This window comes from Charadrius vociferus, unplaced genomic scaffold (assembly GCF_000708025.1).
Source record: "Charadrius vociferus isolate BGI_N301 unplaced genomic scaffold, ASM70802v2 scaffold32, whole genome shotgun sequence".
In the NCBI taxonomy this organism is placed as follows: Eukaryota; Metazoa; Chordata; class Aves; order Charadriiformes; family Charadriidae; genus Charadrius; species Charadrius vociferus.
The window spans coordinates 11,359,497-11,374,623 of record NW_009647856.1 but is presented as its reverse complement, the minus strand read 5'-3'; the positions used below and the strand labels follow the sequence as shown (position 1 = coordinate 11,374,623).

The 15,127-nt window shown below is 38.7% G+C and overlaps 1 protein-coding gene across 1 annotated transcript in view; it reads left to right on the top strand.

Moving 5' to 3' along the window:
* CHCHD3 (coiled-coil-helix-coiled-coil-helix domain containing 3) overlaps positions 1–15,127 on the top strand; it is a 134,897-nt gene that overhangs the window by 1,049 nt on the left and 118,721 nt on the right. The gene's annotated exons all lie outside the window — the stretch shown is intronic.

Below are 15,127 nucleotides of genomic sequence, written 5' to 3'. Positions count from 1 at the left end.
CCCTCGAAAATCACAGAAATTTCAGTCTTATTTACTTTTCTAATCATTTAGCTTAGGCTAATTGTATTTGTGGGGTTTCAGTCTTTGTTGGCAAGTGTTTCCTAGCTTCCACTCTTATATGATTTGGCACATGGGAAACATTAATTATATGTAGAATGAGGTGGTTTTGCAAAATGTTGTGCATGACAGTCCCTTCAATATCCCAGGAAGTTTATTTTGCTTGTCTTCCGTATATACATGCATGTAATTTTGGTAGCATGCCAGATATATATGTCCATGTGCAGTTTGCTGATGTATGACTGTCCCAGGAGACACGGGTGATTGTTTTCCCAATGCTTAGTTGTACTTGGATTCTCCTACATCATCTCGCCTGTGATTGCAGCTTTTGTTTCCTAGAGGAAAAGTACTACTGTAAGTATGATTTTTTTTTGTGCAGGGAAAGGCTTAAAAGTAGCCTTTTTGTTTGTTTTAGTGACCCCTCAGTAACTCTGTTGGTAGATCTGCTCTTAAATTGTTTAAGGCATGACAAAGGTAGAAAATTATCAGGACTAGTGCTCAGCATTGGGCAACTGTTGCTCAAAATCTTATTAAAAGGATCTGATGTATGTAGAAGTTACATAGTGTATCTTAAATATTTTTGAAATATCTGTTTAGACAGTTGCAGCCCTGCAGGATTGCTTCTATTTAAATTATAGACGTGGGTTAACTTCATTTGAGGAACATGCTCGAACTTCTCCAGGTGACTTCGTCTGAAGCTGAATGGGACATGTTCCTGGCATCCCTTGTGAAGGGAACTGAATAGGTGGTAACTGCCAGTGGATGGGAAATGGTGGGTATCTGGAGAGGAATGATTTTAGCCAGCAGATCCAAGAGAGAACTATTCCCTGCAGCCTCAGTGTTCCAGTGTCTCTAACTACCTTATAATACAGGTACAAGCCTGCATTTTCTTTTGTAGTCTTATCCAGTTCTTGCCCAGCTTTCTGGATCTTCTAGTGGTTGCCTGTTGGTGTCCCTGTTCCCCCTTCCCTGTGTTGGCTTCTGCTTATTTTCCAGTATGGTCAGCAAAAAGCCCATTAGCAGAACAAGACAGACATGGACCTGTTGGAGCGGGTCCAGAGGAGGCCACGAAAATGGTCATAGGACTGGAGCACCTCTGCTATGAAGAAAGGTTGGGAGGGTGGGGGTTATTCAGCCTGGAGAGGAGAAGGCTCTGGGGAGACCTTATTGCAACCTTTCTATATATAAAGGGGGCATATAAGAAAGATGGAGAGAGACTTTTTCCCAAGGCCTGTAGAGACAAGACAAGGGGCAACAGTTTTAAACATAGAGTGAATGTTTAGGTTGGACGAAGGCAAGAGGGGCATAATGGTGAGGGTGGTGAGGCACTGGCTCAGGTTGCCCAGAGAAGCTGTGGCTGCCCCATCCCTGGAGGTGTTCAAGGTCAGGTTGGAAGGGGCTTGGAGCAACCTGGGCTGGTGGGAGGTGTCCCTGCCCAGGGCAGGGGGGTTGGAACTAGATAAGCTTTAAGTTCCCTTCTACCCCAAACCATTCTGCAGTTCTGTGGTGGCTTTTTATAACTTTTAGTCTTTGTGTTTTGTCTATCTGGTCTCCTATGAAGACTTCTGCAACTTTTGTCTTGAAAGCCACATGAAAAATGCTTTTCTTGAGTAATACAGATGATAGATTTTCAAACACTCCCTGGTAATGAATTGAAAGTCTGTTCTACTCGGCTAGCTGGGCGCTGTATGGTGTGGCATTTTATCTGTCATTAGCTGGCTAACTTATTGTAACCTCTGTATTTCTAAACGTTCTCATCTGTTTAAAGAAAATCTTTCGAAACCCTAAATCAGCTTTTAAAAATACACACTGGTGCACGAAGGTGGCTCTCAGTGGTAGGTTATTAGATTGCAGCCATTAGCTTCTTTATATTTTGTTGTTGTTGTGCTTGGGGGAGGGTACCTATATAACTGCAATTCACTTTAGGGTTTAATTGATACTCTGATGCGTCTGAGTGCTTCCCCCCGACCTTGTTTTGTCATGTCTCAGCAGTACATTGCATATATGACAAGCTCTTAGTAAACTTGGAGTGGATGGCTTTTGCAGAAAGGAACAACAAATTCACCAGCGAAAATGTAAAGCGAAAGAGGAATGAAGAACAATATTAGAGAAGAACCCTTTGGGAAACTACACACCAAAAACGTTATATTAAAATCAATACTGGGGCTTGACCTTTTTGTGCTACTGTGTATTTTAAAGCTTACTATTGATTTCTGTTTTAATAACATGTTTATTCTAGTTTACTGGCGTAGGTCTGGAGAACATAAGAAATAAAGGGATTGATTTATTTACAATATTCATTCTGTATTTTACTGAAGTAAATTTATATTAATCTATGTTCAGTTCATATGGGTAGTGCACTAAATGTGGGGAAAACTTTTTTGAAGTAGATTTTCTTCCTAAATGATTATATTTTCCCGGGTAATTAGCGATGTTAAATTGGGAGACTGGCTTTTTCTTGCAGTATTCTTTTCATGGGGAGCAAGAAGCTGCTTTTTTTTTTTTTTTTTTAAAAAAAATTTCTTATCTAGTCTTCTGCCACAGGGACCTCTTGACAGTGTTTAGATTAAGTGTGAAAACAGTCAGGAAAATGGTATCTTCTCTACTGCTGACAGTAGGACAGACAGCTGGAAATACTTCCATGAAGCAGTAAAAGTGATTATAATTGATTATAATTGTTTTGACTTCTGATAGGTCAAAAACAAGAGTTAATATCTTCTGGCATGAGAGACCATACTGTGTTTGGTTGTTTTTAAAAATATCTATCTAATATATCTAATATCTACAGCTGTAGATATTACCCAATTGATAATCACATTTAGGAACGCAACAGACATTCGCCAAAGCTTGCCTCCTCTGGTCATCCTTTCTTTTGACAAGGTTCCATGAAGTAAGTATTGCAGAGAGAGATTCAAGCAAAGTTTAAAAATATAATTGAGAGAAACTGCTTTTAGAGGGAAGTTTCTTCATTCCTGTTGTTATTCCTGGGGAAAAAACCACTCTGGTGTGAGAAAGTATACTTTTGAAGTAAAGCTCCTTTGTAAGTACAGCCACATTTGTGTAGCCTGTGGATAATTATTCTCTCTTTGTTCATACATCTTTATACAGCATGACTTGTCTTCCACAGATGCTGGGAAGCTTAACCTTTTTCTACTATGACATTCAGTGTATCAGAAAAAAAAACAACCCTGGCTATTGATTTGAGAGAGAAAAACTTGGATATTTTATAGTGATAAAATATAGTGGTAGAATTTTGGAAGATAAGTCATAAATTGCGTAGAAACTGGAGAGAAAGGCTCATGTGACATGTGATAAAGGTCTCCCGTCCCTGAATGTGGCACGTACGTGTGCACAACTCTCTCTCCATATCTGAAGATGTATAGTGGGTAGAGAGAGGACTTAAAATAGTAATTGGTAAGATTGCAGAGTAGGCTTTTCTGCAGCGTAAAATCAGATAATGCCGGGCAGTGGTGAGGGCTATTCATTTACCAAAACAAAACATTCAAGTTTGAGTGTAACTGATATTATAAAAATAAAAAAAGTAAAAACGGTCTCGTTTGAGTGTCCAAAAGGCCGCTTCAACCTCGGGGCTGGGGACGCACTCACAGAGGCAGAAGCAAGTTCTGGCATCGCTTCTGCAGGCTGAGTTCCTCCTAGTTATGCCATCTCAGACATCTTCTTCCTCTCTCACAGCAGAAGTTTCCCTCGTCTGATCTCACACCCAGCTAAAGATTTAGAAGAACATTTATTCTTTGACAGCTGTAACATTACTGAGGGCTGGAGGGTCATGGGATAATCCTGCTCTGGCACAGGATTCTTTTCTGGGTCAAGACTGTCCCTTTGCAGGCGAGGGAAGGAGTCAGGACGAAGTGTGAAGATGTTTTGGGTTGGAGCAGAGATTTACCTATAAAACAAGTATTGTGGCCAGGTGAGCTGTGGTAACCGATGTCTTTTTGGAGAGCCATCTGTTGAAGAGATAATTCTGTTAACGGCAGTTCAAGTCACCTTCCGAAGGGGTTGCATTGTACCCTTTTTAAAACTGTAGAAGTTTAGCACACAATCTTACCTGCCAAATGGCAAAGAAATATAAAAATATTTGCAGCCCTGCTGCTTATGAGGTTGAGGGTTTGGCAATATCAAACTGTCACAGAAGCCTGCTTTACTTTCCTTATTGTTTTCTGGGGAAAAAAACCAAAACAAAACAGTGTTTGGCAATGGTAGAGTTACTCTCTGAGATTTCTGTTATTGGTCTGCCTCTCCGTTAATACCATTTTGTCTGATTCTCGGTATATACGGAGGGGAATCTCGGAGACAGGAAGTGGAAATTGGAGAGAGCAGTGCAATAATTCACTCCTACCTTTATAAACCCCAATTTTCAAGGGGTTATTTTTCACTTGGTTTTTAAAACTTGACATCTCAGCTGACAACTCGTATACCAAGCTTCATCTTGATAAGTTTATTTCTAGGAGAGATGGGAAAATGACTTGAAGCCAGTGAGCTTATTTGGAGACAGCATCAACAAAAATAATACTGCTTCATAGTTTTAGATTCGAGTAGAGAGGAGGGAAACTATTCCCCCCCGGCAATTTTAAACAAACCTTTGCTTTCAAACCGACGAGCTCTTTCATTTTGAAAAGTAGCAAATGAGTAGACTTAGCAGAGAAACACTTAAAAAAAAAAAAAAAAAAAAATTTCATGACTGTCACTTCATTTTAGCAGATAATTAATGTTGTCGTAATTTCATGACTGGCTTTGCAGATCCCAGGGGGAGTGATACTAAGTTCGAAAGTAATTTCAAGTAGAGTTATGTGGATATCGGGGAAAAGTCTTAGCTAAATACATATACAAATTATGTAAAACAGTTTTACTATTCCAACTTAGGTTCTCTGCATGCCTCTGGCATAAAGGTAAGCATTTGTTCATTATTCTGTCTTTATATAATGCTGATCTATATGCACATATTTTAAAAACAGTGGCTTTATAAAGTATAATTACAAAATCCCCTCAAAAAACCCCTCCCTCCCTCCTCTCAACACCCTCCAACCCCCCCTGCCACCCCCAACCCAAGTTTCTTAACGAAGAAAGTCAACTCGAGCATCCTCTATAAGCTATGAGCAGCCATCAGGCTGACGAGAGTGTCCATATTGCAGTGCGCATTAGCAAGCTGTCCGTGGAGGTATTGTTGATAAATTGAAGAGCTGTATGTAATTACCAGTTTTGAAATTAGTGTCTTTGATCTTTTGATCAAGGACTGGCACATAAAATAGCATGGCCATTAGCAAAGATTTTTCAATTGACAGATGTTATGCTGAGGCCAGAAGGCAGCTGGAAAAAGGAAATGAATGGATATGTTCAACTGAATGTTATTACTTGGACTCGTTATTATGGATGATTTGAGAGAGCCAACATTTGAAGTGGGGGTTAACTGAGAGAATGGAAAGAAATGGTCAAGTGGGGAAGGCGGAACATAGTCTTAACCAAGATATTTTGTATTAAGTTCCGTGTTTTCTTGGGCTGGATAAACAGAATTCAGCCGAAGGAAAGAGGAAAGCAAAGCACTTGATACCTTGTCCTCCTTGTTATTGCCACTGGACACATCCAAAACTAATGTAAGAATTGTAAGACAGTTTGGGACTGACCAAAGACAAGTGTGTAATGGGACATACTGGAGGGAGCAGTTAATGTTATAGGAAAAGTTACGTGCTGCTTAGGGATCAACTGTGGAATCTCTATCGCTTCTATTTTTTCAGTAATATTTATAATGAATGAAGGGCTAATTTATATATGTGTGTGGCCAGCATGAAGGGGGAAGAAGTGAATATGGAATAAAGTAGCGGAGTTCTTGTTAAATTTAATAATACGAAGTGCAAACATAGGAAAGTACCAGTAATATAGAATAAGACCACAGGAAGATCTCACTCAGATTACTATAGGCCGTTTGAAGTAGATATGCCGGAAAGAATAAAGGAGACTTATGTAAAAGTTATTGATCATATTTATTTCGTTATACTAATCTGCAAGTTCCAGAGGTGCGGCTGGCTGTCTTTGGAGATGAGGAGCCCTTCCCAACCCATATCTTGAGCATGTAACTTGGCCTCTCTCTTTTCCTCTTCCTTCTTTTCATTTGTGTGTTTAACTTCGTTCTGAGCTGTTGGAGGATGCTGGGCTTCCATGTCACAGCCGTGGCAAGTCAATTGAGATGATTTTGGTGGTACTGGCAAGTGCCTGGTTGGGCTTTGCTTTATGCAGTAAGGGGGGAAGGCAGTCGCTTGGTCTGGAGCACATCAGGATAGATTTGGAGGGCTCTGCTATGGTGCGTAGGACAAGTTGTGTTTCTCAGAAGCGTTTGATGGGACAGGGGTTATTGGTTTCTGTCATCTCTTCTCTCTTCCTGCACGCACCATAATCGTTAGAGCTCTTGGTCATTTGCAGTGACTTTGTCAAAGAATTTTTTGATGGTGCATGTTGTGGTCTCTACAGTGGATAGCAATTTGGATCCATGGGGTGACGTTTGAGTGGTTTTGGAGTAAGCACTCATTAAATTATTGCGAATCTGGGTATGATGACCTGCACATTCCTTTTTTGACTTTATACTCCTACATTTTTTTAAAGCTTTAGCGTTTTTGGTTTGCCTTTCTTCTTTTTTGTTTTCCCAGTCCTGATTCTCTTGTGCTTAGTAAGAGATTTGTTCAGTATGTAGATGTCCCAAAAAACCACTTGGGTAGAACAGAAGTTCAGGAAAGCTATATTCCAATCTTAAATTTAGAGGAGTTTTCTGCATTCCTGTACATGGTTTTTCGTAATGTTTTGGGTTCTCCCCCCAGCCCTCAGCCAGGGCAATGCATCATTTGAAATACAATTCACATAGAACTTCGCCAAAAAAGCAAAGTAAATTAGAGAAAAAACCAGCATATTTTGCCTCTTTGGGAGACGTAGGCAATATGAGTCCAGAAAAGTTGAAGGCAAAACGTGTCATTTTTATGTCATGGCTTTACTGTGCAGAAAAGTTTATTTTTTTTCTATTAATGTTTGCATAATCTGAAGTAGTGGGTTTAGAAATGAAATTTTAGGGCAGATTTTTAAAGAATGTGATTGCTACTAGCGTTAGGAATTGCCCCTTCACCTGTACTATGCAAAGTCTTATGTGAATAGAGAATAAGTTTTTTAAATGTGTAAATAGTGCCAGGAAATAATTTCAATTTAGATGAACTTTTTTGTGTTGTCGTTCTGAGACTTTTGGGAAGAAAAAGACACTGCCTTTCAGGTAATTTGTATATCTTCGTCCTTAACTATGTTTTGCGGAGGCAGATCAACTTAGATAGTTTATCTGACTTTGCAGTCAGGTGAATAATCGGTTAGTAGAAACTGAGTAGGAGAAATATCCATTTCACACTTCTCAGACCTCGGTTCAGGTTAAAGTTGTTTTCCTGATGTCTCTCGCATCTTTTCAAATCCCTTGTCAGCCGCACTGATTTTCAACCACTGCTCTCGATGGCGCATCCAGTGTGCGCTCATTAAATATTGAAACTCAGTACTCGGAAACATTATTCATGCATTAATATTGCATCGGGGCCTAAACTGCATTGTTCAAAACAGTTTTGGATGTTATGCGAGTCTGTCAGAATGCGTTAACAAACTCGCTTGTGTCAAACTAAGCAAAAAAACCCTGATGAACCGTTTCCACTGTAAACACATTGTACTCTTATTTTTAGCCAATAAGAGATTTCTGAGTTGAGGGGGTATCATATAGAAGTGGAAGCATTCAGAGATGAAAGGTGAAGGAAACAGGATAAAATTAACATTAATTAAAAAAAAAATGAAAGCATACACATATCTTTTTTTTTTTATATACTGAAATGTTTGGTTTATGTCTTCTTACATGGAGTTCATATTTAAGGACAACTTCCAACTTCAAAAGCTTATAATACCTTTTTAGATTTCTCTACATTTTATAGAGAAGAGGAAAGGATGATTTTCCTGATAGCGGTCTTGGAAACAGGAAATATTTTGATTTTGGTTGGTTGGAGGTAATGAAAAATGACACAGTTCATGCTTTGGACTTGAACAAGTTTATCTTGGATCACCACAGATCCATCAGATTGAGTAGCTTGGAGACTGTAATAAAGATGTAACAACTGGCAAGTAATCATTTCCCTGAAAAGTAACGAAAAGAAAATATTTAATCTTTGATAGCGTAATAAATTTTCAGTAGCTGTAATAAGGGCTGAAAATGATATATCGCTATATTTGCTTTTAATATAGTATTGTTTACCAATTTTAGATTTCCTAGGGATTCTGGATTAATTTGGGATAAAGTGTGTAGTGGCCATCAAAGCACAAAACTAATATTTTTTTTTTAACAGTTCTCAGTGTGTTGCTGTTGTCCGTGAATTAAAAGTTGCTTTTTCCTTAATGATAATCTTTAACACCTGCAGGTCTTTTTCAAGAATGACAGAAATGGATATTTTGAAGTAAACAATAGAGTGAGTTCTTCTGGATTGAGAATTAAATTATTCATCTTGTTAATGTGGTTAACATGTTTCGTGCTGTGCAAGATTACAGTGCCATGTCATAAATTTAGGTGGTAAAATTAGCAATTTTTTTCTCTTGAACCCATTTAAAAAATGGATCTGAAAAGGATGGAATTTTTTTTGAGTGAAGTTTTATCATGTGTGTGTTTTTAAAGTATTCTTGTATTTCTTTAGAGATACAGAAAGCAGATGATTTGTCCCATCAGAGATGCTTTCTTCTTTGTTTCTTGAATTTCTAATTCTTCTGCTCAGTAACTGGAGAGAGGAGCTAGCTGTGTATTTTGACTTCACTTATTTTGTTGGACCCTAAAGGGTAGTTGCCAGTTATTCATTTTAAGTCATTACGTAATTGAGCAATTAGTCTTGTTTTGTTTTGTATTATTTTTATGTTGTTGTTACTATTTAATACTAGTTTCATTTGAATAGAAATAATTACTTTAAACTGATAATACAGAAAATACAAAATTCTGAAAACTTAAAGAGCAACTTACTGTTGAAGTTTTTAAATATAGATATATCCAATCTAATTATTCCTTAATAGGCATTAATTTAGGCAAACTTACTTTACTGTCAACTGCAGCAAATGGCCAAGATGAACGGAACAGTTGAGATTATTCTTTTGGCTTTTTTCACGGTGCTTGTGATGGTGAACCATAATCGATGCGTCTCTGTTGTGTGCTCGCCGAGGGCGCTCACCTGTAGCCTGTGTGTTCGGTGACAATGCATAGTACAGAGTCACTGCCGTGATAATTCCAGCTGTTCTTTTGTTCAAGTCGGGGCTAAATCAGTACACTAGCTTGGGGAAATGCTGTAACTGAATTAATTTGGGCTCTTCCATAGCTGCAGAGAAAGAGGTTTTCCTGCTAGAGACGTGGGGTGTTCAGGCTGGCTTAGTGCTCTGAAACATTTGGGGTACTCGCACGTAGATTCTCTTTTAGTTCCTCTTCCACGAAGTATGTTCATAGCTAGTTCAAAGAATATGTAATAACAGATGCCACCTAGAATCTCGCATTCACTGCTTTTATAGAAAAAAGACCAAAGATATGAATAAAAGAGAAGAATGCAGAAGTGAAAAGGGTTATTCTGCTGAAATCAGGTATTTCCCCTTTGGCTTTGGTCTGAAGATCATCTTCAGGAGATGGTTGGGACAGATACCTTGATCACATGGATAACTTTAGATTTTTGCCTCTGTCCCTCCTGCCCATCCCTCCAAAAATCTAGATCTAAGAACAAATTGTTTTTTCCTGAAATACGCTTTCTAACAGATTTCTTTTCATCTGTCTGCTGGTGCGAGACTGCTCCTTGAGACTACTGTGGGGTAGGTTTTGTGTTTAGTTCTAACAGAACCTGATTTAGGTGGAGTGTACCGCAAACATTACTTTGACGAAAGTGACTTCAGGAATAAAACAGTGCAAAATTTGTCATACAGAGGAACCTAAGTATGATAATATGATAACAAAAATACCCACATTCCTGTTATGCTCTGTTTGTTCTGAGATCCGTAAATTTTTGGTGGTTGGTGTACTGGGATTTATCTAACCTCTTGCAGTTTCCTCCAGGATTTTTTTTTTTCCCCTCAGTGACAGCAGTGTTCAATCATACTTCTGGTTAGTTTTTTTGAGGAAAATCAAAACTTCATGTATTTAGGTCTGCCTCTTGTGTTCGGTGATTTTAACGCGTGTGATAGTGTTCTGCTCTGAGTTGACTCTGAGGAGCTGGTGCCTCCAGTGAGATCAGAATTACTTGAATCTAGGAATTTTCTTGAGAGGAATCTGGAGCCAAGTTTTTCATTCAAATAGGGAAGCTTCGTAACTGTCACAGTAGTCATTCGCAAAGGAAATTAAATCTTTTTTTTTCTCTAGCTAAGCTCTTAAGTCCAGTCTTTAAAGGCAATAAGAGCCGCAGGCAGAGTATAAATATTCTCTGCTTTGAGACAAGCAGGACATTTGCAGTGCTGTGAAAGTTATCGGTACAAAGGTGTGTCCCATTTTAGCCCATACAACTTCTTTTCGTTTGACAGAATTTTTTTCCTCCTCCATGTTTTAGTATCCAAATATTGTCTGTATTTATAATATCTATATTCAGGAGATGACCCAGCTTTTGCTTGGAAAGCATGCTTTTATTAAGACGTATATAACAAATGGATCTCTGCATCTTGGCACAAAAAGCCTAGGAAGTTTTCTAGGTATTCACTGATACATTTTTTGATTTTAATATTCACAAGTTTGAATAGTTGCGATTATTCACAATCTGAAAACCGATTTCCAGAACAAGGATGGAACCTCATATGAGTATGTTGTTTCGAAGTATCATAGTCGCAAGAAATGTGCCGAGTAGGTTAATTATGTCAGTCATTGACTGCAAAGGTGTACTCTTGCTTCCAAGATACAACTAGGTTGAAGTATCACTGAACAAGCTAAAAATTGAACTTTGTGTGTACTAGATTGTTCGAAGAAAAATTCCAGGCAGGTACGCACGCGTTTTCCTGTCTTCAGTCCAGGAAAACTTTGTGTCCACATAAATAGCAAAATTAAAGGTAATTTTTGCTCTTGCTTTACTGCATTTGAATACTTAATTACTTTTAGTTGTCTATCAGCAGATAGATCCTACGGATAGGTGGAGATGGAGACGTCTGTTTAGGTATGAATGCCAGAATATAGTGTTAAGATCAACAGCAAAAGGAAAACTGGGGTAAGTGTGGACCCACTGCTAAATGGAGCAGGGCTCCTGGGGGTGGCAAAGGAAGCAGAGAAGGTGGGGATACTCTAAAGTCACCTTTACCTTCTCCTCCTTGGTCTTTACTGTCAAGGCCAGCTTTCAGGAATCCCAGGACCCAGAGACCAGAGGGTCCGTCTGGAGCACAGGTGAATAAACCCATAGTGAAGGAGGATCAGGTTAGGAACACTTGCTCATGTCATTGCAAGGCCACTCTTGATGGTCTTTGAAAGATCATGGCAATCAGAAGAGGTTCCTGAAGATGGTAAGAAAGCAAACATTATTCCCATCTCCAAGAAGGGCAGGCAGGGAGATCTGGGGATTAGGACAAGAAGCAATGGACACAAACTGAAACATATGATCCGTCAAACACTGGAACACTTTCCCCTAAGAGATTGTGAAGTCTCCATCTGTGGAGATGCTCAAAACCCAACTGTTCATGGTCCTGGGCAACCTGCTGTGGGTGACCTTGCTTGAGCAGAGACTTTGAACCGGGGGATCACACAAGGTCCCTTCCAACCTGAAGAATTGCGTGGTTCTGCGAGAGCTGTGGACTGCACTTCTACCTAATAAAGTAACAGACAATTGTCAAGCATGTAAAGGATGGATGAAAGGAGTTATGATGCAGAATTTAAGAGTGCCAGAAGCTTTAGGGGTAATAAAAAGATAAGTGACTTAATTGTTGGGTGTGTGTTTACTAAATTACAAGAAGTAATGCAGTGTTGTGCAAGAATAAATTTTCTTCATAGTGTTAACTCAGAGCGTAAAGTCCTAAAAGACAGGAGTTGTTGCTTTCTGTATATGATTGTATGCTATAAAGCAGTTGAGAGCATGAAATACTGTGAAGTGTTCATCCAGACTTGAGTACGTAGAGATCCTTGTTAATGCTTTATGTGTATTTTCAAATGGTGCTATGGAAAAGTGATAGCACTGCATACTTTATTTCATTAAATCAGCTACTGTAACTAAATAGCGGTATACTTCTTGAAACAGTATTTCATAATTATTTAGAAGTATTTTATTCAAACTATCAACTGTGTAGAAAAATGTATAGCCAGCAGCCTTCTCTGCTGTTTCAGCACCTTTTTTTAAAGCACTTTCTTTCTTTCTGTATAAATGATCAGTGTAACGCATAATGTCTCTTGTCTCTTAACTAGAGCTTTGTGCTTAAACATGAGAACCATTACATTGAGCCTTTATATTTGTTGTAATTAAAAATGTCATTTTAAGTGGTCTATTTATGTGGAATTCTTGGAGTAGTGGACTATACTGACAAGTTGTGCTGTTTAACTCCTTACAAATTGCAGTTGTGCATCTTTTTTTTTTTTTTTTTACTTTTGGCTAGATAATAATATAATTTATTACTGTAGATTTAGCTGATGTTTGCCTTTATTCAGCAGCAGTACGTGCTGAATGCCAGTAAAATGAATTTGTAGCGTCAAGAAGAAAACTACTGTAAGTTGATGGAAGCAAATGTTTGAGATCAGCATGGATCTGCCTTGTGTTTGTTTCATTAAGCTGCTACAAGCCACCCAATTATATAATTCAAATAAATGAAAATTACTTCAAAATCCTCCTTCTTTTGTTAAAACACTGAGGAATTTAAATCAGTTGAGGTGGGTATTTAGGACTACTTTGTGAATAAAAGTTGCCCTGAATGAAGAAGTCTGGTGGGTGCTTCAGGAAGTTAACTAGTTATATTTTTTTTCTGTAGATGTGATGATATACATTCCTCATCACACAAATGAGGATTTGATTATATAGGAAATATTACAAATTTTTGCTTTAGGGTGCTGCTATGTGCAAGGCAGTCTTGGATGTTTTTGAACGTGAACCAGGTAACATTTTGGCCTAAACTGTATAAAATTTAATCATGAAATAGTATGGATTTCTTTTGTGGTAGAATGCCGCACAAGGAAGATAAAAAAAGAAGTAAAATGTTTGCTGTGCTGCTTTCTTTGACTGAGATGAGGTGAGTGTCTTGATCCAGAACTTCAATAGAACTCCTGAACGCATTGGCAGTGCTGGATGCACGGATGTCGCAAAGCTTTTGAGCTTAGCAGCTTTCCAGTATCTGAAGGGCACCTACAAGAAAGATGGACAGTGACTTTTGACAAGGGCATGTAGTGATAGGATGAGGGGGAATGGCTTCAAACTAGAAGGCGGCAGATTTAGAACAGATATTAGATGAGATATTGGGAAGAAATTCTTGACTGTGAGGGCAGTGAGCCCCTGGGGCAGGTTGCCCAGAGAAGCTGTGGCTGCCCCATCCCTGGAGGTGTTCAAGGCCATGTTGGACGGCGCTGGGAGCAACCTGGTCTGGTGGGAGGTGTCCCTGCCCATGGCAGGGGGGTTGGAACTGGATGATCTTTAAAGTCAGTTCCAACTTAAACCATTCTCTGATGATTCTATGATTTATAGGCCCAGGAAGGCAGGGAACTCCTTTGGTTTGCAACTAGGCTGTAGTGGAGGAGCAACCTTTTGCTTCTGGAGATGAGCACATAAATGGCAGAATTCCTTTGTGACATTTGTTTGTGAGGGTTGCTGGCTAAGGTTTGGAAGACCTGTGTATATGGATTAGGACAGAAACCTTTTTAGCCTGTATGGGGCAAGCTGTTCTGTTTTCATTAAAGTAAACAGAAGTTCATCAGCAAGTACGTGTTGATGAAAGGAGGCATCTACTTAAGCCAATTGAAATGAAGAGCTGATAAACTTGTCGTGTAGAGCAGAGTTGGAAATTCAAAGACAAAGCCAAATTCAAAGAATTGAAAAGACAAAGCTGTGAAAACTCTCTAGTATTTCAGAGTCAAACAAGAAGAAAAGTCATGTGGGAAAGAGCTCCAAGTGTTGCTAGTTACATAGCTGTCTTCCAAAACTATTGCAGTTGATCAAAAGGTCCACGGATATGCAGACATTCGGATCAGCAAAGAAAGCTTTGTGCCGAAAGTCATGGAGCAAAAGGAAGCCAAGAAGTCAAAATGAGAAGTGGAAGTTTTAATTTTCTTTACTCCGGTATGTTTTTAAACTAAATAGATGGGTTGTTCCCCCCCCCCCCAAAAAAAAAAAAAAAAAAGGTATTTTTGGAGGAGTTAGAAGGCGATTCAGACTGCTCTGGAACCATTGAAGTAAAATTAGTGGCAAAGATATAACAAATCTTGAAGAGAAGATCTGCTACTGACCTAGAAAGGAATGGAAGACATGCGACAAAATTCATAAAACAAAAAAAAAAAAAAGAAAAGAGACAAAATAGCAGTAGATAATAAATATTTTGATTTCCCCCAACATAAGAACATAGCTACTCTAAAACAACAGAGTAGGCCTAATCTGGTCAATGGGTTCTGAAACACTTGGCATCTATAGAACACTACTGGTTAAACTGGAGAAGATGGAGATTTGTCGCGAATCAGAAATGGAGATTATTAGTCTGGAAGGTGGTTGGTAATGGGATTTCTTGGAAAGAAAAGAGAAACGTCAACAATATTTTTATTTCTGAAAGACGTATGTGGCACAAAATTTAGTGATATTGTTGCAAAAGAAAGGTTATGGTGTCGTATATGAGGAAATAAATGACTGACTCCTATTAACTGATGAGTGGTGTGAAAGTGGAAGGCGCTTCTGCTAACAAACTAATGAATGTTTTGGTGTTGTAAATCTTCTGTCTAGAAACAGCAGGGAATAAAAAAACCTGGCAAGTATTAGTTAATCACCAAAATGAAATTCTCTGGAAATGGAGCATGTAGTTCTCCAACAGCTGCAGGGAAGAGCTGATGGGTTGATTGGGGAAAAGAACATTTCTTATTAAAGGTTGAAAGAGTGGATTTTAT